General features: G+C 43.9%; 1 protein-coding gene and 1 non-coding gene across 2 annotated transcripts in view; both read left to right on the forward strand.

Moving 5' to 3' along the window:
* Nucleotides 1–9833: 9833 nt before the first annotated feature.
* Nucleotides 9834–9939, forward strand: LOC143986246 (U6 spliceosomal RNA). The gene has a single exon (XR_013276459.1). It is a non-coding gene; the product is annotated as a U6 spliceosomal RNA (small nuclear RNA).
* A 1728-nt stretch (nt 9940–11667) lies between these two features.
* MGAT4A (alpha-1,3-mannosyl-glycoprotein 4-beta-N-acetylglucosaminyltransferase A) overlaps nt 11668–25442 on the forward strand; it is a 153710-nt gene continuing 139935 nt past the window's right edge. Inside the window, exon 1 of the mRNA XM_077482746.1 lies at nt 11668–11835. The gene's annotated coding sequence lies outside the window, so the exon portion shown is untranslated. The remainder of the gene's footprint in view (nt 11836–25442) is intronic.

Raw genomic sequence — 25442 nt, forward strand, 5'->3', positions numbered from 1 at the left:
CAGAAAGCCCATTCCCAAGTTTCTGCATTGATTCTGGCTGCCCGTATAGATCTCTGGAATATGCAGAAGAGGGACAGGCTTAAAGGAGTACAGCCAAAAAGCTTATTTGGCTGTACTTATTCTGCAAATCATAGGAGTGCACCCACTTTCAGCAGACAGCGGGCTAAAGCCTGCTGTCAGCTGAAGTTACCGAGCCGATCCAAGCTTGGGAAAGATTGGAACCATATGGTCTGGATCCGCACACATACTTGAACTAACACCTAGCTCAGCCTTTCAGCAAGCCACTGAAAGCCTGAGCCAGACACTCCCACCCCCTCCTTAGAAGTAATTAACTCTTAGCCCTTGTACACACGGTCGGAGAATCCGTCGGAATGTGTCCTATCGGACCGTGTTGTCGGATAATCCGACTGTGTGTGGTATGCATCGGAATATCCGTCGGACCCAATTTTCCAACTTGTTAGAAATATTTTCCGACCAACTGGTTCGATCGGAAATACTCCGATCATGTGTAGAGAATTTTGATCTGACAAAGTGCCATGCATGCTCAGATCAAATTCCTACATCAAAGCTATAGCCTGAACGTAGTCCCATCGTAACGAAATTACGTCATCACGTTCTGAATGATCGGATTTTTCGACAACTTAGTCCGACCGTGTGTATGCAACAGTTTCGGACAAGATCCGACGGACAAAATCAGATGGATTTGGTTGTCGAAATCTCTGACCGTGTGTACAGGGGCTTAGGGAGTATCTCACCAAAACTGAAATTTCTGTTGCAAGGGATGCCTAAAATCAAATTGAAGTGCACACTTGGGGACTTAGATATGGGGGGGGGGTTGAAACCCCTCCCCCAGAGCGTCATTGCAGAAGAAGTAGCTATGTGTCCTCTAACTAGAGTCGCTGGTTGCGTTGCCATCACCGCACTTGGAAGCTGTGTTGTCTGTTGGCTGGCATGCTATTACACCGACCAACCACTGGGCCATGCCCGGGCTATTGGGCTCGGCTTATGCTGAAGGAGGCTCTGTCAGCAGGGAGAAGTGGAGCCGAGAGCTCCACTGACACTCTGAGCCTGCCCTGCCCCGCCCCATGCAGCCTGTATGAGCTCGGAGGATTGGAGCAGAGAAACCAAGTGGGAGCCCCCTCCCCCGGTCACTGAGAGCCCCACCCCAGTCCCTGAAAGCCCTGCCCTCGGTCACTTGAGCCCCTCCCCAGTCACTGAGAGCCCCGCCCCTGGCCACTGAGAGGCCCACCCCTGAACCACTGAGAGTGGGAGGTGAGCCCGGCTGCCCATGTAGGGGTTTCTGCCCATTATACACTGCCTCACTGTTATGCTAAACCCTCAATTACATTATTGTTTACCCCCCTGTATACAGTGGTGTGAAAAAGTGTTTGCCCCCTTCCTCATTTCCTGTTCCTTTGCATGTTTGTTACACTTAAGTGTTTCGGAACATCAAACCAATTTAAACAATAGTCAAGGACAACACAAGTAAACACAAAATGCAATTTGTAAATGAAGGTGTTTATTATTAAAGGTGAAAAAAAATCCAAACCATCATGGCCCTGTGTGAAAAAGTGATTGCCCCCCTTGTTAAAACATACTATAACTGTGGTTGTCCACACCTGAGTTCAATTTCTCTAGCCACACCCAGGCCTGATTATTGCCACACCTGTTCACAATCAAGGCATCACTTAAATAGGAGCTGCTTGACACAGTAAGGTCCACCAGAAGATCCTTAAAAGCTACACATCATGCCGAGACCCAAAGAAATTCAGGAACAATTGAGAAAGAAAGTAATTGAGATCTATCAGTCTGGAAAGGGTTATAAAGCCATTTCCAAAGCTTTGGGAATCCAGCGAACCACAGTGAGAGCCATTATCCACAAATGGCGAAGACATGGAACAGTGGTGAACCTTCCCAGGAGTGGCCGGCCGCCCAAAATTACCCCAAGAGCGCAGCGACGACTCATCCAAGAGGTCACAAAAGACCCCACAACAACGTCCAAGGAACTGCAGGCCTCACTTGCCTCAGTTAAGGTCAGCGTTCATGCCTCCACCATCAGGAAAAGACTGGGCAAAAATGGCCTGCATGGCAGAGTTCCAAGGAGAAAACCACTGCTGAGCAAAAAGAACATCAAAGCTCGTCTCAATTTCTCCACAACACATCTTGATGATCCCCAAGACTTTTGGGACAACATTCTGTGGACTGATGAGACAAAAGTGGAACTCTTTGGAAGGTGTGTGTCCAAGTATATCTGGCGTAGAAGGAACACTGCATTTCATAAAAAGAACATTATACCAACAGTAAAATATGGTGGTGGTAGTGTGATGGTCTGGGGCTGTTTTGCTGCTTCAGGACCTGGAAGACTTGCCGTGATAAAAGGAACTATGAATTCTGCTGTCTACCAAGAGATCCTGAAGGAGAATGTCCGACCATCTGTTCGTGTACTCAAGCTGAAACGAACTTGGGTTCTGCAGCAGGACAATGATCCTAAACACACCAGCAAGTCCACCACCGAATGGCTGAAGAAAAACAAAATGAAGACTTTGGAGTGGCCTAGCCAAAGTCCTGACCTGAATCCTATTGAGATGTTGTGGTATGACCTTAAAAAGGCCGTTCATGCTCGAAAACCCTCTAATGTAACTGAATTAGGACAATTCTGCAAAGATGAGTGGGCCAAAATTCCTCCAGGACGCTGTAAAAGCCTCATTGCACGTTATCGCAAACGCTTGGTTGCAGTTGTTGCTGCTAAGGGTGGCCCAACCAGTTATTAGGTTTAGGGGGCAATCACTTTTTCACACAGGGCCATGATGGTTTGGATTTTTTTTCACCTTTAATAATAAACACCTTCATTTACAAATTGCATTTTGTGTTCACTTGTGTTGTCCTTGACTATTGTTTAAATTGGTTTGATGTTCCGAAACACTTAAGTGTGACAAACATGCAAAGGAACAGGAAATGAGGAAGGGGGCAAACACTTTTTCACACCACTGTAGCTGTGCTTTGCTGAAAGGTAACACTTTTAAAATGGTTGCTTGATCATCTCATGTAGTATGTTGCATCCACAGTCTCTGGTCATCTCCTGTAATCTATCGACAGTCTCTGGTTATCTCCTGTAATCTACCCGCAGTCTCTGGTTATCTCCTGTAATCTAACCGCAGTCTCTGGTTAGCTACTGTAATCTATCTACAATCATTGGTTATCTCCTGTAATCTATCGGCAGACTCTGGTTATCTTCTGTAATCTATCCACAATCATTGGTTATCTCCTTAATCTACCCGCAGTCTCTGGTTATCTCCTGTAATCTATCCACAGACTCTGGTTATCTCCTGTAATCTATCCGCAGTCATTGGTTATCTCCTGTAATCTATCCACAGTCATTGGTTATCTCCTGTAATCTATCCTCTATTTATCTCCTGTAATCTATCTGCAGTCATTGGTTATCTCCTGTAATCTATCATCTATTTATCTCCTGTAATCTATCCGCAGTCTCTGGTTATCTCCTGTAATCTAACCGCAGTCTCTGGTTAGCTACTGTAATCTATCTACAATCATTAGTTATCTCCTGTAATCTATCGGCAGACTCTGGTTATCTTCTGTAATCTATCCACAATCATTGGTTATCTCCTTAATCTACCCGCAGTCTCTGGTTATCTCCTGTAATCTATCCACAGACTCTGGTTATCTCCTGTAATCTATCTGCAGACTCTGGTTATCTATCCACAATCATTGGTTATCTCCTGTAATCTATCCACAGTCTCTGGTTATCTGCTGTAATCTATCCGCAGACTCTGGTTATCTTCTGTAATCTATCCACAATCATTCGCTATCTCCTGTAATCTATAGTCTCTGGTTATCTCCTGTAATCTATCCGCAGACTCTGGTTATCTCCTGTAATCTATCCACAGTCTCTGGTTATCTGCTGTAATCTATCCGCAGACTCTGGTTATCTTCTGTAATCTATCCGCAATCATTGGTTATCTCCTGTAATCTATAGACAGTCTCTGATTATCTCCTGTAATCTATCCGCAGACTCTGGTTATCTCCTGTAATCTATCCACAGTCATTGGTTATCTCCTGTAATCTATCCACAGTCATTGGTTATCTCCTGTAATCTATCCGCAGTCATTGGTTATCTCCTGTAATCTACCTGCAGTCTCTGGTTATCTCCTGTAATCGATCCACAGTCAATGGTTATCTCCTGTAATCTATCCTCTATTTATCTCCTGTAATCTATCCGCAGTCTCTGGTTATCTCCTGTAATCTATCCGCAGTCTCTGGTTATCTCCTGTAATCTATCCGCAGTCTCTGGTTATCTCCTGTAATCTATCCGCAAACTCTGTTTATCTTCTGTAATCTATACGCAATCATTGGTTATCTTCTGTAATCTATCCGCAGCCTCTGGTTATCTCCTGTAATCTATCTGCAGACTCTGGTTGTCTTCTGTAATCTATCCTCGATCATTGGTTATCTCCTGTAATCTATCCTCAATCATTGGTTATCCCCTGTAATCTATCCTCAATCATTGGTTATCTCCTGTAATCTATCCTCAATCATTGGTTATCCCTTGTAATCTATCCGCAGTCTCTGATTATCTCCCGTAATCTATCTGCAGACTCTGGTTATCTTCTGTAATCTATCCACAATCATTGGTTATCTCCTGTAATCTACCCGCAGTCTCTGGTTATCGCCTGTAATCTATCTGCAGTCCCACCAATCCTCCCTATTTCCATTGGTTCCACCTCCTTGCAGTGCAACTTCTCACCTTTGACTGCCACCTGGGTGAGGAGCTGGACCCTTAAGGGTGTTGTTAGCCACCAGCCTGCCACGTGGACGTGGATGTGGATGATGTTCTGAAGTGCTGTTGGCTGCTGCTGTTCGTTAACCCAGTCCACCCCAGGTCATTAGGTGTTTCCCTCTTTCTCTTGTGTCCTCCTCAGTCAGGCTAGCTTAAAACTGCAGTGCTGCAGAATTTACCCCCTTACGCGTGCAGCAGGTCACTGCCTCCCTGTCATGCCCCTCATTCTCAAGCTCGAAAGTTGGGAGGTACATTCTGTATGTATGGACTTTGCACAGTACCACTTCTTTTGCCTAGTACGCTGCGTAAAATCAGTGTGCTGCCTTCCACAAGATGGTGCCCCTGCCCCGTAAGATTGGCTATTACAGTGCACCACCAATCTCACTGGGCAATGCTCATAAAAAGTGGAAGATGGTAAAACAGAAATCTGGTTCAATTCTCTAGAGGATCAAGGATGTGATTGCTTACTATGAGCAACACATAGGTTTTCCTTTTTCCAGTCTTTGTGAATTTGATGCAATTTGTGTTATTTAAAAATACCTTTACTTAGTACCTGCTGCTGAACCACCCCCTAGAACACAAAATGATTTACGGCCCTGTGCTGACTTCTGGGAAAATGAATGGGTCAATCACACAAGCAGGAAATTACATTCTTAAGGCATTTCGTACACCAACCAGGTCGTCGTATTGCATTGAATTTGACAGCAAATGACTGCAGATTGAAATTGAAAAGTAGTTTTAATAATATTAAATTAAATTATGGCTTGTGCAACAATTGTATATGCTCTATTATTATGTTTTTTATTTGCTTTATTTTTTCCATGAGCATAGAGTTACCCTATTAAGCTGGCCATAAACTAACAGAATTTCGTTCAAAAATTTTAATTTTCAAAACGTTTGGTTTTTTAATGGTTGGTGGGTTCAAACTGACAATCATTTACTAGCACAATTACAGGAAAATTCAAAGCAAGAGGATGTAAATGGAGTTTGTGGATGCAAATGTGGTTTTATATTCATAATCAAATCAAATGTTAAAATCAAGTGAAATTTTTAAGTACTTTAACATTCATGGAGTGTCTAATGGCGTTATCCAATGTGTGCACATTCATACAAAAATACGAGTGTATGGCCATCTTTGGTGTATGCTGCAACAGGAACAACAGGAAGTTTGGAGCTAAGTGTATTTCTGGAAGGTCAATGGGTATTTCTCTGTACTTACAGGGTCTTTAAAGGGAAATATATCACGGAATTGTGCATGTATTGCAGAGATGTACTATATATATTGTTTTTATTTTGCTATTACATAGGTTTTAACAGTGTACCCCAGTGCATTTAACCCATATTTTCACACATTTTGCACATAGGATAGAATTATAAAATGCGTGATAATTAGGTGAAAGCTATGCGACACCTAAGAGAAACAGTAATGCTGTGTACACACGACCGGACTTTTCGACAGACTAGGTCCGGCAGTCTTCCTGGCGGACTTTCAGCGGTGTTCCAGCGGACTTTCTGAATGAACGGACTTGGACACCCACAATCACACCAAAGTCCGATGGATTTGAACGTGATGACGTACGACCGAACTAGAATAAGGAAGTTCATAGCCAGTAGCCAATAGCTGCCCTAGCGTCAGTTTTTGTCTGTTGGACTAGCATACACACGAACGGATTTCTCGGTCCGGCGGAGTTCCGGGGGGAGAATTTAAAACATGTTCTATTTCTAAAGTCCGCCGGATTTTGGGCAAGCAAAGGACTGATGGAGCCCACACACGATCTACTTGTCCGACGGACTTGTTCCGTCGGACCTTTGCTGTCAAAAAGTCCGGTCGTATGTACGCGGCATAAGGCTTCATTCCCACGAGGTCGGATCCGCTGCCACGGAGTCCGCATCTGTCCGCCAGCTCAGTGGGAGAGCTCTCCGTTGATGTCCACTGAGCCGGCGGAGGACAGGTCCCTCTCTGCTCACTGAGCGGGGAGGTGCTTGTGGAGCGCCATTGGTTGCTATGGAGAGATCGGACGAAAACGGACAGCATCAGATTTCACCAGATTCCGATTGGCCAGGGATGGATGGGAACGTAGGGCCATCCATTTGATTTTAGCGGATGAGACCAGGTCGGATGTCAGCAGACATGTCACTGCTGATATCTGTCGCTCCATAGACTAACATGGAACGCCAGTCCAGGTCCGCTGACAAAACTGACAGGAGGACCTGAATGGTCCGACAGTGTGAAAGGGGCCTAATTGTTATTATTATTATACAAGATTTATATAGCGTCAACAGTTTGCACAACTTTTTACAAAATGAATAAATTAAATCAAATGCTAAAATGCCAAAACAATAAAAAAAATAAAAAAAAAATAAATAAAAAAAAAAGGCAACCAAAAAATAGAAACTAAAAGGAGATGGTAAGAAATTACTGTTAACAGAGAATGTCTTTAACAGTACTACTATAGGTATCATTGCTATCACAGATATCTGTACCAATTGCTGGACATATAATATGATGTTATAGAAGTAATTTCCCATGAACATTTTATGTCATTGTTGTAATTGAGCTGTACCTTCCCTGAAATTTGAAAATTTGAAAATAAAAAAAGTTTATATTTGAAAAAAATAAAATAAATGACTGTTAGGGCTCATTACGATTTAATAAAGAAATAAATATTTATGATTTTAATTAAAAATCTATATATATATGTGTAAATCAAAGGAAACTCCTTTGAATGTACATAAACACACTACTGCAACTATTATATTGCTATATACTGTATGTTTATACAGTAATTATGAATAAAGCCTAAAAGTTAGCTACTGTTTGCAAGGCTTCATTCTTACAGGGCCACTGTCGGCACAATTGAGCAAAGACCTACAATGGCTTTTACAGCTTCAGAGCAGGTGGGCATTGGCAGAGGAGAAAGCCCTAGGTACTTGTCTGATTTTTTTTTTCTGTATGCAGAATGTCTTAAATTGGTTAAAAACCTTGCTTTTGTTTACAGCTTTGGACTACTTATGTACTGTATATGATACATCACAGTATATGGCCTTACATACATAGGCTGTGCTTACTGCTCTTTATTACTTATACTTTACCATGTTTTTCTCCAATGCAGAACTAGCAGTCTGCTTATGGCGATTGGACTGATTTTCAAAAGGAATAAAGAGCAACCTGCATAATATTCTGAGTTAATAAAAAAAAAAAAAAAATAGAACGTTTAGAGGAATTTAAAAAATGTGATACGCCCTCTTAAAGGATATGTAAAGGCAAAAATGTGGATACATTGAAGAGGGATTAGAACACCAGTCATGTTTGTATTGCTGTCTGTGCCTCTGATAGAGAGATTCACCCTCTCTGTGTCCTGTTTACTATTATCAGTGAAAGTGAAATTAAAAGAAAATCTAAAAAATTTGGGTTGTCACCAAAACAGGAATAAAGAGGGAAGCTTCCAATGGAGACACTAATTCTGGTGACAACCAGGGGTTCCCGCACTTTGGAGTAATTTAACTTCCTGTTTTGGCTATGGGACAGGAAGTGAAATCTCCCTTGGCGAAAAAAAAATTAAAAATAAAAAAGAAGAAGAAGCTGATAGCGGTTATAACAATCTCAAAAGCTGGATACACACTATACAATTTTCTGTAGATTTTTCCCTTCTGATTTACCAAAACATATAACATGAGGTCAAACCTTAAAGTGGGGTGCCCCTAAAAAAAAAAAATTAAAAGTCAGCAGCTACAAATACTGCAGCTGCTGACTTTTAATAATCGGACACTTACCTGTCCCAGGGTCCAGCAATGCGGGGGAACGAAGCCCCCCCTCGTTCCCCACTCCGCTCGCTGCGCCGCCATTTGTACTGTGGGCACCCGGCTGTGGCTTCACAGCCGGGCACCCACTGCGCATGCGCGAGCGGTTCCGGGGCGCGGTGATACGCCGCACAGTCATCTGGGATACGTGACAGGTTCCAGATGACTGTGCAGCGTGAGGGGAAGTGATGTCACCAGCCCGGGCAAGGAAGAAGGCAGACTAAGAGGGACCCCCTAGCAACAGGTATTTAGAGGTGAGTAAAAAAAAAGCAATCAGGCAGGCCCTTGCACTACATGGTTTTGGTAAATCTAAAGGAAATCTGGCAATAAAAGTTGTATAGTGTGTATGGGGTCTTACACTATCCAAAATTATAAAAAATAAAATTTTGCCTTAGGGCCGGTTCACACTGCGGCGCGAGGCGAGGCGACACGGCTCGCCTCGCCTCGCTCCCGCAAGTTGTCCCCATTGAGTACAATGGAACCGTTCTGAGAGGAGCGACTCGAGTCGCTCCGACTCAGAAAAAAGGTTCCTGTACTACTTCGGGGCGACTTCGGGGGCGACTTGCATTGACTTCTATGCAGAAGTCCTCTGCAAGTCGCCGCTGACCCCCCCTGCAAGTCGCGGCGAGGAAGTCGGAGACGCCTCGCCGCGGCTCGCAGTGTGAACCGGCCCTAATAGTGGAGTTTCACCCCCCCCCAAAAAAAATGCAATAATGTTCCTATTGCTAGGGGGTCCCTTGTAGTCTACCTCCCTCGGCGCAGAAAGGGAGATCACCTCTCCCCCCTCCCTCTAGGTGATCATCTGGGACACGTGACAGGTCCCAGATGATTGTGCGGCCAGTCACGGTGCACGCGTGCGCAGTGGGTGCCCGGCTGTGAAGCCAAAGCCGGGTGCACACAGTTAAAATGCCGACGCCGCCAAGCAGAGGGGGAGACGAGCGGGGCTTCGATCCCTGGCATCGCTGGACCCTGGAACAGGTAAATGTCCGATTATTAAAAATCAGCAGCTGCAGTATTTGTAGCTGCTGACTTTAAAAAATGTTATTAGTGGAAAAAACGCTTTAAGTTCTACTTTAACCTGATTAGAACTTGATATGAACAATAACACAAAATACTGCAGCTGCAGTGGATTTTACCTGAGTGCTAGTTCCATCTGGGCAATAACTAACCCTGCATCTGCTAGATATGGAGTCTACAAACCTATTTATAGGAGCTCCTTATAAAAATATGGAAAACCGTCCTTGCATCGGCAGGACATGTACTAAAATTGGAACGATAGAGAAAAGATTAGCATGTCCCTGTGCAAGGATGACACGCAAATTGGTAGAGTGTTCCATATTTTGAAAAAATTCTAATTAAAAAAAGATAATATGGAAAACCAAGCCATTAAAAAATGAAATGACTTTTCACTATGACTAAATGTGTACCTACTATAGTATACCTGTATCCAGGGCTGGGGCAAGGGGTGGTCAGGAGGGGAAGCTGCCCTGGGCGCTGCGGTATCATGTGAGGTGGGGAACGTTGCATGGAGACCGCCTATCTACAAGCTGGCAGAAGTACTGGAAGAGAGGCATTTTTTATTTGGGAAGAATGTTGGTTTGCAAAGGGAATTTCTGCTTGGGGGTAAGCGTGCAAATTAGTGCTCACATTTTTTTGGAGGGGAGGGAGGGGATCTTTGCTGACACTAATGCCGCGTACACACGACCGGACTTTCCTGCAGAAAAGGTCAGACGGAATCATTTCATTGGATAATCCGATCGTGTGCGGGCTTCAGCTGACTTTTTTTTTTCAAAAATTTTGACAGACCTAGAAATAGAACATGTTTTAAATCTTTCCGACTGAATCAATTCCTATTGGGAAAACCATTTGTCTGTATGCAGATCCGACGGACCAAATACGATGCAAAGGCAGCTATTGGCTACTGAACTTTCTTTTCTAGTCCCGTCGTACGTCATCGCGTTTGAAACGAACGGACTTTGGTGTGATCGTGTGTAGGCAAGTCCGTTCGGTCGGGAACTCCGTCAGAAAACTCAGTCGGAAAGACCGTCAACGTTTATTCTGACAGAAAGTCCGGTCATGTGTACGCAGCATAGGGCTTTCATTTACTAAAGACAAATAGGCTGTGCGCTTTGCAAAGTGCAGTTGCTCCAAATCTTATTAGATTCACTTCATCAAAACCTTCACTTTGCAAAGAATACCAAATCACGTGCAAGGAAAAAAAAAAAAAAAAAAAAACATTTTTGCTTGTACATGATTAAATCATGGAAGTCTGCAGAGCTTCTGGTCATTTACTAAGCTCTGGAGCAACTGCACTTTGCAAAGTGCACAGTCTATTTGCGTTTAGTAAATCAACCCCATAATCTTCAAACATTTTGTTGTGGGGGGGGGGAATTTGGCATCTTTTCCCTGGGCACTAGATGACCTTGTCCTGGCACTGCCTGTATCTATGTATACAGAGACTGCACACTCAATAATCTCCTGCTATTTGTATGTTCATCACTATGTAGCACACTGAGATCTCAATCACAGGTGGAACTAACTAGGCGGGGGAGTCACCTGGTCTTTTTATTTCTCCAGGGGACACCAGCCCTGAGAGATCTGGATCTGTTCCAGCCCTCTCTGGAATTTTGAGTTCTGTCTTCCACTTCTCTTCAAAATAAAAAAATATCCATTGGATAAAGTGGGACCTTAGACATGGCAGACGTGCAGTCCCAAGAAAATGTAAACATAATACCACCATCAAAATACCGACATAGCAATTTTAGAAGGAATGATCCTTTAAATGGTCACAGAAATAAGTCAGATCCATGGTTGTCACTACTGTTATAGACCAATGACCGCTCCTTGTACTTCTAGCAGGCATTGTCCCAATCCGGGTACCACAATAGCCCTTCACATCAGCATCCCTCCCTCTGCCATCTGCCCCAACCACGCCACACACAGCCGGGGAGGGGGCGGGGCTTCTCTGACACTCCAACGCGCCGTCTCCACAGATGACAGAAGCCAGCTCCTCCCCCTCTTGTCTGTGATTGGCCGCGTTAGTCCGATGGGCGGAGAATGGGAGGCGCCGGTGCTTTCGGTGTAGGTGTAGACGGGGGCGGCATCGAGGAGCGAATCCGGGGTGTCAGCGTACGGGGACGGCATGGGAGTCACGGCATGGGGTGCCCGGAGATCGGACTGAAGCTGCAGTGTGCCCGCACTCCACCCATCGCTGGGAGTATGGCAGTGTAGTGACCGAGGTGAGGTGGGTGGCAGAGGAGAGGGAGGGCAGTGTGTGATCAGGGGGGATACCTGGCAGGATCAGGCACCCTGTGCTGTCACTTGTCCTACAATAGTCCTACACACTGTTGTCATAGAGGACACAGGATCCGTCAATTCTATGGGGGCTCTTTACCCTCCAAGGTGCCAACTCCATCTATATTATATACACATCCAGCACTGCCACCATCACCCCTTGTTTATCTGGGGGCCAGCATAGAGTCCTGGGGTCCACATGTGGCCCTTTCACACTTTTTGTGTGGCCCCTCAGGGCCCTTGTAGGGGCAAGTCTATGCTTTTCAGACAAGTCAAGGAAACCTTTTCTTCTGATTGGGTATAGTAGTGACATGTTTTGCTGCATTCCTTTCTTCTATCTTACTATTTTTACTGTTGTCCATACCATTTTGTCTTTTTATGTTTCTTTTATATTGGATCTTACATGGAGAAATCTAATGTACTACAAGTTATATCATGGGGGCTGGAGGGGCACAAAGGTGGGGGCATGGATGTGTAAGGGGGCTGGAGGGGCACAAAGGTGGGGGCATGGATGTGTAAGGGGGCTGGAGGGGCACAAAGGTGGGGGCATGGATGTGTAAGGGGGCTGGAGGGGCACTAAGGTGGGAGCATGTATTTGTAAGGGGGCTGGAGGGGCACTAAGGTGGGAGCATGTATTTGTAAGGGGGCTGGAGGGGCACTAAGGTTGGGGCACGGATGTGTAAGGGGGCTGGAGGGGCACAAAGGTTGGGGCACGGATGTGTAAGGGGGCTGGAGGGGCACAAAGGTTGGGGCACGGATTGTGTAAGGGGGCTGGAGGGGCACAAATGTTGGGGCACGGATGTGTAAGAGGGCTGGAGGGGCACAAATGTTGGGGCACGGATGTGTAAGGGGGCTGGAGGGGCACAAATGTTGGGGCACGGATGTGTAAGGGGGCTGGAGGGGCACAAAGGTTGGGGCACGGATGTGTAAGGGGCTGGAGGGGCACAAAGGTTGGGGCACGGATGTGTAAGGGGGCTGGAGGGGCACAAAGGTTGGGGCACGGATGTTTAAGGGGGCTGGAGGGGCACAAAGGTTGGGGCACGGATGTTTAAGGGGGCTGGAGGGGCACAAAGGTTGGGGCACGGATGTTTAAGGGGGCTGGAGGGGCACAAAGGTTGGGGCACGGATGTTTAAGGGGGCTGGAGGGGCACAAAGGTTGGGGCACGGATTGCGTAAGGGGGCTGGAGGGGCACAAAGGTTGGGGCACGGATGTGTAAGGGGGCTGGAGGGGCACAAATGTGGGAGCATGTATGTGTAGGGGGCTGGAGGGGCACAAAGGTGGGGGCATGGATGTGTAAGGGGGCTGGAGGGGCACAAAGGTGGGGGCATGGATGTGTAAGGGGGCTGGAGGGGCACAAAGGTAGGGGCATGGATGTGTAAGGGGGCTGGAATGGCTGAAATCTCTAGCAGTCTCATGTAATGTGTCTCCTGGCTTAGACTGTCTCCAGCAACTCCTACATCATCTTCACACTCTTTGACCAGCTTTTGTAAGATCTCTTTTCTTTCTGACCATCTCTTGTAGTAAGTTTTCTAATCTCTGACCAGCTCTTGTAGCATTTTTGTTGTCTCTGACCATCTGCTGTAGCACGTCTATTGTCTCTGACCATCTGCTGTAGTACATCTATTGTCTCTGACCATTCCTTGTAGCATGCACCTAATCCCTGACCATATATTATAGCATGCCCCAGGATCTGACCATCTGATTTAGTATGCCCCCAGTCTGACCATCTCTTGTATTACGTGCCTAGTCTCTGTTGATCTTTTGTAACATGTGCCTGGTCTCTGACCAGCTCTTGTAATATTTGCCTCTATTAGTCTCTGACCATGTCTTGTAGTATGTCTACCGGCACTGAACATCTCTTGTAGCACATCTGTTGAAGCATGTTCCCAGTCTCTGACCATATCTTGTAATATTTGCCTAGGCTATGACCACCTCTTGTGGAATGCTCCCAGGCGCTGGCCACCTCTTGTGGAATGCTCCCAGGCGCTGGCCACCTCTTGTGGAATGCTCCCAGGCGCTGGCCACCTCTTGTGGAATGCTCCCAGGCGCTGGCCACCTCTTGTGGAATGCTCCCAGGCGCTGGCCACCTCTTGTGGAATGCTCCCAGGCGCTGGCCACCTCTTGTGGAAAGCTCCCAGGCGCTGGCCACCTCTTGTGGAATGCTCCCAGGCGCTGGCCACCTCTTGTGGAAAGCTCCCAGGCGCTGGCCACCTCTTGTGGAAAGCTCCCAGGCGCTGGCCACCTCTTGTGGAATGCTCCCAGGCGCTGGCCACCTCTTGTGGAATGCTCCCAGGCGCTGGCCACCTCTTGTGGAATGCTCCCAGGCGCTGGCCACCTCTTGTGGAAAGCTCCCAGGCGCTGGCCACCTCTTGTGGAAAGCTCCCAGGCGCTGGCCACCTCTTGTGGAAAGCTCCCAGGCGCTGGCCACCTCTTGTGGAAAGCTCCCAGGCGCTGGCCACCTCTTGTGGAAAGCTCCCAGGCGCTGGCCACCTCTTGTGGAAAGCTCCCAGGCGCTGGCCACCTCTTGTGGAAAGCTCCCAGGCGCTGGCCACCTCTTGCAACATGGTTTCAGTCTCTTCTAGCATATCTGCAGCCTCCTACCATCTATTGTAGCATATGCCTAGTCTCTGACCATCTCCTATTGCGTGACTGCAGTTTTTGACCACTCTCTATAGCATTGCTTTCACTAGTTAATATGTGTGTCCATTTGTTGATGTCAGGGGCTGCACTTGAGGCCCCCTGTATCCATCACTATAACAGAAAGCGTCTCCATCATTCTCACCAAGCTGTACCTTGGGCCAGTATACAGCATGCTGCATTTTACTAATATTTTCAGCTTCTACAGAAATAAAGGAAAGCATTGTTTTAAGCATGGGAATGCATGTACTTGCATATTACACACATTGTGCAAAGTTCTATGGATGTTGCAAAGCAGCAAAATGTTACAGAATGCTCATAAAACGTGTACAAAGTGCCTAGCACTGTAGTTAGATGTGTACGTGCGTACCTGTGTGTTTTGGAAATAATGAGAATTAGCCCTTTAAGTAAATATAATAGTAGTAGAGGTGTGGGATCTGATGTTCAATCTATTCCAGGGGAGTGTTCTGGATTAGTCACTTGTACTCTGCATAGTAGAGCTCATATCTTCATATAACTAATACCTATAGTAGAACACGCGTTGGGCACAAACACGTAGAATCATCTACATTGGCCAGAAATAAATAGACATTTTCAGGTGCATTTTAAATTATGGAAATGTCAGAGAGGATGAGATTTGCCTTCTTTACTCATCTTTACCAATAAACAGAGCTCCTTGGGGGCAGAAGTACATTGTGCAATGGTTATACTCAGAGCTGTCAGCTCTTCTATTTCTCCTTGTCACATTTGGGAGAGATGTTGTGGGTGGAGACATCTAAACCATATGTGTGCCCCAGGGACAGGGGACCAAGCATTGTAGAAGAGGACTAGACACTGTCTATGCAGTCTGCCTTCTGTCTTTTCTGTTTTTGTTTTGTTTTGTTTTTTTTATTTATATTTTTTAATTGTTTTATTTTGAAAAGTCTGCTCAAGCAGAAACATGGGAGGTGATGTACACTCCAACATAATCTTCACAACCTTCTGTTAGAAGTCATGGAAACTGCTTCACTTAAAAAAAAAAAAAAAAAATATATATATATATATATATATATATATATATATATATATATATATATATATATATATATATATATATATATATATATATATATATATATATATATATATATATATATATATATATATATATATATATTATATTTGCATTTTTTTATTTAACCACCCCCCCCCTCCCACCGTATAGACAGTGTGCAGAATGCTCTCTTGTTACGGGCCAGCGTCCTGTAATGTCGCCCAGTTTCACCGTGAGATTTAATGTATTGCAATACAAAGAAAACACATGAAAAGCACTCACTACAAACATCAGTAATATATCAACTAATGTTTGAATAATACAGCAAAAAAATTTTTAAAAATAAATACATTTTATATAAATAGTTTTCTATTATTCATTCATTTATTTACTCACTATAATTTTTAAAGCACAATTACACTTTTGCAGCCAAATTGTGACAACTACTTTGTAAGGTGTTGCCATTAACATAGCATAATGTGAAAAAAAATATTTAAAGGGTAACCCCACTTCCACAGGAACAAATAGCAAAAATAATATAGAATTGCTATCACAAGTCATATTGCAAGTAAATGTTAATAAAAATGACCTGTTTGTGTGATTGGCTCACTGATTTTCCCAGAAGTCTGCACTGAGATACAAGTTAGATTTTGGGGATCCCCTGCAACGAAAATGTCATTTTGCTTAAATGCTTGTCTAAAGTGCTGCAGACCCTTCCTCATTAGAAGCCTGCAAGTGCAGCAGCTGTTTAATAATTAGGAAAACACTCCCATACAGATTCACATTGCACATGGATACAGACAAACAGGTAGTTTTTTCAGAATAATAAAAGGTAGGTCTATGCAACAAAGTTTACTAAAATCCTTGCAATGTACATAGAACACCTGGAGGGGAATGTTTTTTTTTTCTTAACAAATATGGAGTTACTCTTTTAAAAAAAATACTGGTTGCTTTTTACTTTCTTAAGAACCTTTACAAGCTTTTGTATTTGTACTTCTTCGTAATCAGCTATATTAGGTTTGAACACTCTTGCCTAAGGAAGGGTTAAACATTTATAGAAACCACCATCCTGCATAGCTTGGTCTGTGTAGGGACAAAAAAACAATGTGAGACTGTCCAGAAATTCCTAGAATCCGCCATGACACCTTCTCCTTAGAAACATCTAAAAGTTAAGAAACCTTCTTTTTTTTTTTTTTTTTTTTTTTTTTTTTTTAATGTATGCATGGGAACCTATAGCAAACATAGTGGGGGTTTCTCATCTTTGACTGCAGAAGTGGAAATACCGGTTAAACCAGGTATTGATTAATTGGCTAAGCTAAAAAAGTTAGGAGGCAGTTTTTTTATTTTTTTTATTTATTTTTTTAAAACTAACAAATCTTAAGGATGTAACATGTCCCCAAAGGTGAACTTGTCCTTTTAACCGTTTCATAGTCGGAGCCATTTGTACGTTTTTTTTTTTTTATTTCTTTTTTTTTTTTTTTTTTTTTTCACACATTTAAAAAAAATAATTTAAGGCCTGAAGATTACATAAAACCCCCAAACATTATATCTTTTCTGAAAGCAGACACCCTACAGAATAAAATATTGGTAGTTTCAATTTTCTTATGTCACACATATTACCGCAAAGGTCTAAAAAAAACACAAAAATTCCAGTAAAAAAAGAAAACACATTAAAAGTTAATTTTTAGGGGGCACAAAAACACAATAAATGATCCCATTTTTTGGTAAACTATAAAAGCCAAGGTTGCACTGAGTAAATAGACACCCAACATGTCAAACCTTAACCACTTCAATACAAGGCACTTTTCCCCCCTTCCTGCCCAGGCCATTTTTCAGCTTTCAGCTCTGTCACACTTTGACAATTGCACGCTCATTTTGGTGGTATTTGATCACCTTTTGGGGTTTTTATTTTTTTCTAAACAAATAAATGTTATACATTTTTATTTTTTTTAAATAAGTTTTCTCCTTCACTGATGGGTACTGATGAGGTGGAAGTAATGAGTTGGCACTGATGATGGGCACTCATAGGTGGCCCTGATGGGTACTGATAGGCGACACTGGGCACCAAAAGGCGGGAACTGATGGGTACTTATGGGTGGCACTGATGGGCGGCACTGTTGGACACTGAATGATGGCACTCATGGGCATCAGTGATAAGGAGGCACTGGCAGGCATTACCGATGGGCGCTGATTGGCATCATATATGGGCGCTAATCGGCATACCTGTTGGTCATCAGCGCAGACCCCCCGCCAGGAGAGCAGTCGATCGGCACTCCTCTACTCACCTCTGTCAGACGCGAGTGAGGAAAAGCCGATACATGGCTCTTCCTGTTTACACCGTGATTGGACAAAGCTGATAATGTGGTAAAGAGTCTTCGTCAGAGACTCTTTACCAAGGTCAGTGTTGCAGTGTGTCAGACTGACACGTCGCACCACCGATCGCCACGCTGTGGGCGCTCGCCGGCTGTTATCCTGAAAGATGTAATATGACAGTCAGGATTATGGAACCACCGAGCAGGAAGTGGTTAAACAGTCAGTACCCTATATTTTCCATTGGTGACACTTTAAAAGCCCCCTATAGGTCATCACTTCAGCATTACGAAGGAGGTCTGGGGCTAGACCACATCGGTCTTACAAGCACAATTTTTTGGGGAAAAACTAAGACCAAAGTTAGCCCAATTTTTTTTCTATATTGTGAAAGATAATGTTATGCCGAGTTAATTGATACCCAACATGTCATACTTCAAAATTGAGCCAAAATGTCATGCTTCAAAATAGTGGAATGGCGACAGATGCTGGCACTTAAAAATCTCCATTGATGACGTTTAAAAATTTCTACAGGTTACCAGTTGTGAGCTACAGAGAAGGTCCAGTGCTAGGATTATTGCTCTCACTCTAATGATCGCGGCGATACCTCACATGTGTGGTTTGGACTCTTATTCCTTTGTAAACATTCCTTGTAATAGAAAAAAAGCATGACATGACCTCCTTAAATATGAGATCTGGGGTCAAAATGACCCCAGCTCTCACATTTAAACTTAAATGCAATACAAAAAAAAAAAAAAAAAATTCTCCTTTAAAACTATTGGTTGTAAGTGATGTTTGACGTCGCTTTTGTCAACTAATGTTATGGAGCTGAGTGGGGGCCATCTCTCAGGGGAAAGGACCCGATCGTCTCTGCTGCTGCTGGCGGCTCCAAGTAAGGGGGCCCTCTCCCACCCTGATAAAAGTGATCTTGCGGCGAATCCACCACAGAGACGACTTTTATCTTAAAGAAGACCGCCTACCATTGCTGAAAATACCAGGATTATGGCAGCTATCTGCTGCCATAACAATGGTATTTAGCATCAAATTACCGACGTACAGCTACGGTGGTTTGCAGCAAGTGGTTAAATCTTTTGCCTTTGTTGTTTTTAACTTTTGGATAGTTAAACAGGGAGCTTTCTGCAGCATATTTGGCAAGTGCAGAATCACTGTATATATAAAATAATATGCAAAGTGCTTGGAGGGAAGCTCCAGAATGGCAAAGAAGAATTTATTACAAATTATGTGAGCAGACTGCAATTTCTCTTTAACCACTTCCGGACCGCCACACGTACATTTACTGCAGCAGGGCGGCCCGGGTGCACCAAATCATGTACCTGTATGTTATTTTGTGCATATGACTTAGGGGGCGTGTGCCTGCTGTGATTGGACACAGCTGTGTCCAATCAGCAGGTCTGGCAGCTGCGATGGCTGCCGCGACCCGCCGAGCATCCCAAAGAGAGACAGAGCAGCGGTGAGCCGATGTAAACTAAGCACACTAACAGTAAAAATAGTGGCACTTTCCTGCCGGTGCTTCTCCTGCAGCGGCTGTTTCAGGTCAGTTTGCAGGTGCTATTTTTAGCGCCTGCAAAATGACCCAGTGTGAAAGGGGTCTAATGCGATGCACATGGCATTACACTCTTTCCCAGCCTTGGTGGCCAGGGAAACAGTCACTGGGGACCCTGAAATCATTGGGGAGGAGAGCAGAAGTAGGTCCACTCTCCTCCATCTCCCCTGTTTTCTCTACCCAGCGGCACCCGCTATGCCGGTCCCGGGCCTACCAATGCCAGGTTGAAACCTCTGGTCGCAATGGTCACCTGACGCCTGGGGTTTGTTGAGCCCTGTGTAAAACCAGGTCTAATGCTGCCTAGTAAATGTGGTTCTTAGGATCACAGTGATCAGTAAGGCCTCATGCACACTGCTTCTAAATATGAGTTTAGGAGCTTTTGACGTATTTTTTAATGGGTGACTCTGGTGTGTGAATTCAAACACAGACAGAAGGTCGAAGGGAGAAGAACCTTGTGATTCAAGTAAATGGGGGCGTAAGTTTGTGTATGTGACCATAATATATAGGAGTAGCACGAAACATGGTCTCTAAGGTGGATTAAAGCTGGCCATACACTAATAGAATTTTTGATGAACTTTTGTATAACTATATCTATGAAAATTCTTGATACACTCGATGAGGAATGTCATTCAAAAGCACTTCAAAAATGTTGTTTCATCTTAGACTTTCCCAAATCAAAACTACATACACTGTTTGGCCTCATTTAGACTTTAAGGCTGGGTTCACACCTATGCGAAATTGGATGCAGGTTTCACCACATCCAGTTTGCATAGCAGGAGAATGACAAGTGGGAACAGACTAAGAGCCCACAACACGGGATTGTGGCTGCCACGTTTTTTTAATAAAGTTTTTATTTTTTTTTTTTTTTTTTTTTTGTAAATTCTATATAAATAAAAAAAAAAAAGTACCTGTCACAAGGATTTTAGGCGGGAAATGTTTTTCCGCACATGTATGGGTCTATAAAAGGCCCTGCTTGACAGACCCCGCTCACAGTTGTCCTGGATCGGCTTGGCGAGCTCCCCCTCCCGTCCACCCTGTCGCTGGCACCATTATGTGGTTATGTCACCCTTGAATCAAGGGGGCACTTTGTTTTATTAATTATTCATTTTATAGCTCGAGTTCTATGACTGAGCTAATTTAAAGTTTTTTGTTTAAATTTTGAATATATATTTATTTACTTATTGATATTTGAATAAAGTTTTTTTAAATAGATTTCAATTTTAATACCAATAAAGATACCGCGGCCATTTTAAATACCACATTTTATTGCGTTGTGTATTTTTTATATTTAATGCTATTTTCAGTTAATTGATGTGTGAAACCTACAATCTCATGTGACCATCTCTCTATGAAGCCGGTTCACATGTCTCCAGGGCAGCTGCGGAGCGCACAGCACAGAAACGCTGTGCATCTTCTGTGCGGTTCAGGGCCGAATTCAGGCAAAGATTCTGCCGCTATTCGACCCTGAAACGGAGAACAGGGCAATCCGCAGCCGGTGTAGGTGTAAACCAAACCTAAAAGACTTTACATTCTGAAGCACGCTCCACGGCAGCCGCAAAGCATCGCAGCTGCAATATGTATACATGTCCCTCCGCTGCCTCAGCAGCAACAGGGGGAATGGTTGAAGGAACAGTAAAAATGCAGCTCAACCGCAGGTTTTTACCCCTACTGAATCGCGACTGTGAACAAACCCATAGAAATTTGCCAGACATTTTTTTTCCATCCACCTGGCTATTTGACCCAACAAATACTGATAAAATTGAGCAGAGGTTCTTAAAATTAAAAAAATTTGACTGAAATATATGGCCAGCATTAGCCTTTAATTTGACTGTTGCCTTGGTAAGAAGTGGGCAGCTATGGGATACGTAACTGTTATGACAAATTCTACTTGTGTACTTAACATGTGTGGCAGCACGCAGGTAAAATCACCTGGTTGTATTCAGGATGGGAAATATGTGTGTCCTAGATTCAGGCTTTATGCAGACTTTTACAATTAGAGGGGAAGAGTTAATGAGCCCAGCTGAAGTAAGTGGGCTCATTAAGACCTCTACAAAAAACCCCAGCATGCATAGGGAGATGCTCCATCCTGGAACCAGTTTTGTGTGTATAGACTGGGGAGTCTGAGATCTGTTCTGTGCGGTGAGTTAACGCCTGTGTGGCAAACCCCTACAATAGAGACAGGGACTGGGGCAGCACAAGGCTGCACCCAGTTGTTAGACAGGGAGTCTACGTGTGTAGTTAGAGGTCAAGCTGACCAGGATTTATTTTCTTGTTTTATTTTGTTTTGCTGTTATATGTATCACTGCATGTAGCCTAAATAAACCGGACCTTTTGTTTTTTGCACCTACACCGCTGTCTGCTGTGCCTGACTTTGTGTTGTGAACCCATCCAGGGGGTCACACACACCTGCTACCGAGCGAACCCCCTCACACATGGCATTGTTGTTTTGTACTATCAGCAAACAGAGGCTCCTGCTGGAAATAGCATGCATCAGTTTAGACTGATCTGCATATTGTTTAGAGATCTAGACAAGATATGTTCTATAACCAAAAAAATTTACTTGCTTTAAAGTGTTTTTATTTTGTTATATTAATTTTTTGTTTGCTTTTTAAGCAGGAAGCTGATAGACACAATTTACAATGACATTTAGGCCGGGTTCACACCGCTGCGATGCGGGAACGCCGCGAATCCGCGGCGTTTTCCCGCATCGCATGACTCCCGCCCGCAGTTCACACTGCCCTATGCGGACGGCTGGGAGTGTCAATGATATGTTAATGACACCCCCAGATCCGTCCGCATATCGCAGTGCGATCTGCCGACTCGCACAGGAATCGGATCGCACGGTGTGAACCCCCATGCGATCCGATTCTGTTGCGGACCAAAAAAGGGTCCCGTGCGAGTTTGCTGCGGGAACGATGCGAATTCAGCCATACTATCTGTATGGCTGAACTCGCATCGCTACGGAGATCGGATGTGATTTGCGGTGCGAATCACATCCGGATCTCCCCCCGCAGCAGTGTGAACCCAGCCTAAAGAATGTAAATCCAAGAAATTGGGTGCAATAAGGAGGTCATATCTACATGTGTTTATAATTTATCATCAATTTAGGTGACCCCAGCTATCATGGGGGGGAAAAAAAACAGTACTTTTTCTTTCCTTTTTTCTTTACCAATTACTTTTTAGATTTTTCTCCATTCTACTCTAATCTCATGCTGAATCTTTTCATGCTGTTTTGCTTCAGGTCTGAATTATCCATCACTCCGCATGTAGATAAAACAATGCAGAAAGTTTGCTAACTTAACCACTTGGCTGCCCAAAGACCAGAGCACTTTTTTTTTTCGATTCGGCACTGCGTCGATTTAACTGACAATTGCACGGTTGTGCGACGTGGCTCCCAAACAAGATTGACGTCCTTTTTTTTTCCCCACAAATAGAGCTTTCTTTTGGTGGTATTTGATCACCTCTGCGGTTTTTGTTTGCGCTATAAACAAAAAAAGCGACAATTACATTTATATTTATATATATATATATATATATATATATATATATATATATATATATATATATATATATATATATATATATATATATATATATATATATATATATAATTGTATTATTTTTTTTTTTGTTTTTGCTATAATAAATATCCCCAAAAAATATATAAAACAATTTTTTTCCTCAGTATAGGCAGATACGTATTCTTCTACATATTTTTGGTAAAAAAAAAAAAAATTGCAATAAGCGTTTATTGGTTGGTTTGCGCAAAAGTTATAGCGTCTACAAAATAGGGGATAGTTTTATGACATTTTTATTAATATAATTTTTTATTTTTTTTTTTTTTTACTAGTAATGGCGCTGATCAGAAATTTCTATCATGACTGCAACATTATGACAGACACATTGGACACTTTTAACGCCATTTTGGGACATAGCACTGATTACTGTAAAAATTACACTGGCCATGAAGGGGTTAACCAGTAGGGGGCGCTGAAGGGGTTAAGTGCATCCTAGGGATGTGTTCTAACTGTGGGGGGGGGGTGGTGGTCTACGTGTGACATGACACTGATCACTGCTCCCGATCACAGGTCACTAGGCAGGACTGGGAAATGCTTGTTTACAAAAGCATATCCCCATTCTTCCTCTCCGTTAGATGATCGCGGGACTCCCAACAGACATCTGCGGGACCCGCGGTCACACTCGCGGAGCTCGCGGCGCGGGTGCGCATGTGCCCACAATGCCTCGTCTTAAAGGTGACGTATTCATATTGGCGTGACACGGTTCTTAAGTGGTTAAAGCTGCACTCCAGTAATTTAGACAAAATGTACCCTAATAGCGTCCCACCCCCCCTAGCTGCAAGGGGTAAATGCTCATGCGTGTTTACTCTAGGAGTACAGGGATAAGCAATAATACTAACTTTATTCCTGACTCTGTCGGGCTTCCTTTATCCATGCGACTGGTCCAGTGCTCTGAGCCGCAGGAGCGTGCTTGTCTCCTCCATGTGCAGTATTAATATCCCTGAACTCTATGTGATGATTATGGTGATGGCGAGCGACTGCCCATATCGCTGGAGCCTGCAGGAACAGGCAATAGGGTAACACTGGGCTTACATTGATCTAAATTTTCCTAGTTAATCAGCGACCATCTGAATTTTAATCCATGTACAGGTAGGAAGGTTGTACCGAAGCCGATCTACCAGCCCTGTCGGATTTTTTCCTGCTTGATCAGCACCACCAGCTAGAGGTAGCTATATGGCAGTGTTGATCTGTGTATTTTGAAGGTGGGGAAGTATCTCCACTGTCAGAATACAATAGCTCAACAGGGAGGATTCCCCCCCCCCCCCCCCCCCCCCCATCCACATCAAGTATGTCTGGATGGGAGAATCAAGTCCACAAATCTATGGGCTACCTTAGTATTACAGTACGTATTTCAAGAGTCTGAAGCATTTAACACAACACAAGCTATAGATTGCAGTAGCTAATGTAGAAGGGATCTGGGCATCTGTATATGGTGCCAGTGCTGTGACGCCCCACCTGCCACCCACCTTCCTATTCCTGGGAGCATGGGACCACAACTAAGTTCAGGTTTAATTGGCTACAGTGGGAGGCAGCAGAGAGATTGGGAGTATAATAGATCCCTCCATAAGGTGGACCTACCCAGTGCTATCTCTTAGGGAGCAGCAGCCGCTGATCAATGTATTCTGATTGTGACAAGTCCTGCCCACAGAATTCAATATGTCCTGATGGGGGGGGGGATTCCTCCATCCACCTTGCTTGTGGTCAGCTTTAGTTTGCACCTTCTTTAACCGCTTGAACACTGGGCACTTAAACCTCCTTCCAAACCAGACCAATTTTAAGCTTTCAGTGCGCTCACATTTTGAATGACAAATCCTCAGTCATGCAACACTGTACCAATATGATTTTTTTTTTGTCCTTTTTTTCACACAAATGGAGCTTTCTTTTGGTGGTATTTAATCACCGCTGTTTTTATTTTTTATTTTTTGTTCTATAAATCAAAGGCTTAAAATTCGGTTAAAAAAATATAAAAATAAATTCTTTGTTTCTGTTAAAAATGTATTATCAGAGTATTGGCAGAGTACTGAAAAGTATTGGCACTGAGCAGTGCTGTGGGCATTACAGATCCAGCCCACAGCGCTGCTACAATCTATCCCCCTAGCACTGTACAGAGAGGGGAGGGAGGCACCGGCGTGATGTTTACAAGTGATCGCTCTGTCATTTGACAGAGCGATCACGTGGTAAATGGCTGCTACCAGCGGCCATTTACCGTGATGTGCCGGGTCTTCCGGACCCAACAGTCATGGATGTTTCCGGGAGCGCTTCCCATGGGTTGCGCGAGAGCAACATTCTGGGAGGGACATCCATGGACACCCTCCCAGAATAAGCCAACCGCGCTATAGCCGTCTTTTGGCAATGTCCTGGCCGGCAAGTGGTTAAGATAGTGACATTCTTAAACTTATTGTCAAGTCTTGTTTTTTTTTCTATAAAAATAA

The sequence above is a fragment of the Lithobates pipiens genome, unplaced genomic scaffold (assembly GCF_037356315.1).
Source record: "Lithobates pipiens isolate NorthernLeopardFrog02 unplaced genomic scaffold, aLitPip1_a1.2 Scaffold_16, whole genome shotgun sequence".
Classification (NCBI taxonomy): domain Eukaryota; kingdom Metazoa; phylum Chordata; class Amphibia; order Anura; family Ranidae; genus Lithobates; species Lithobates pipiens.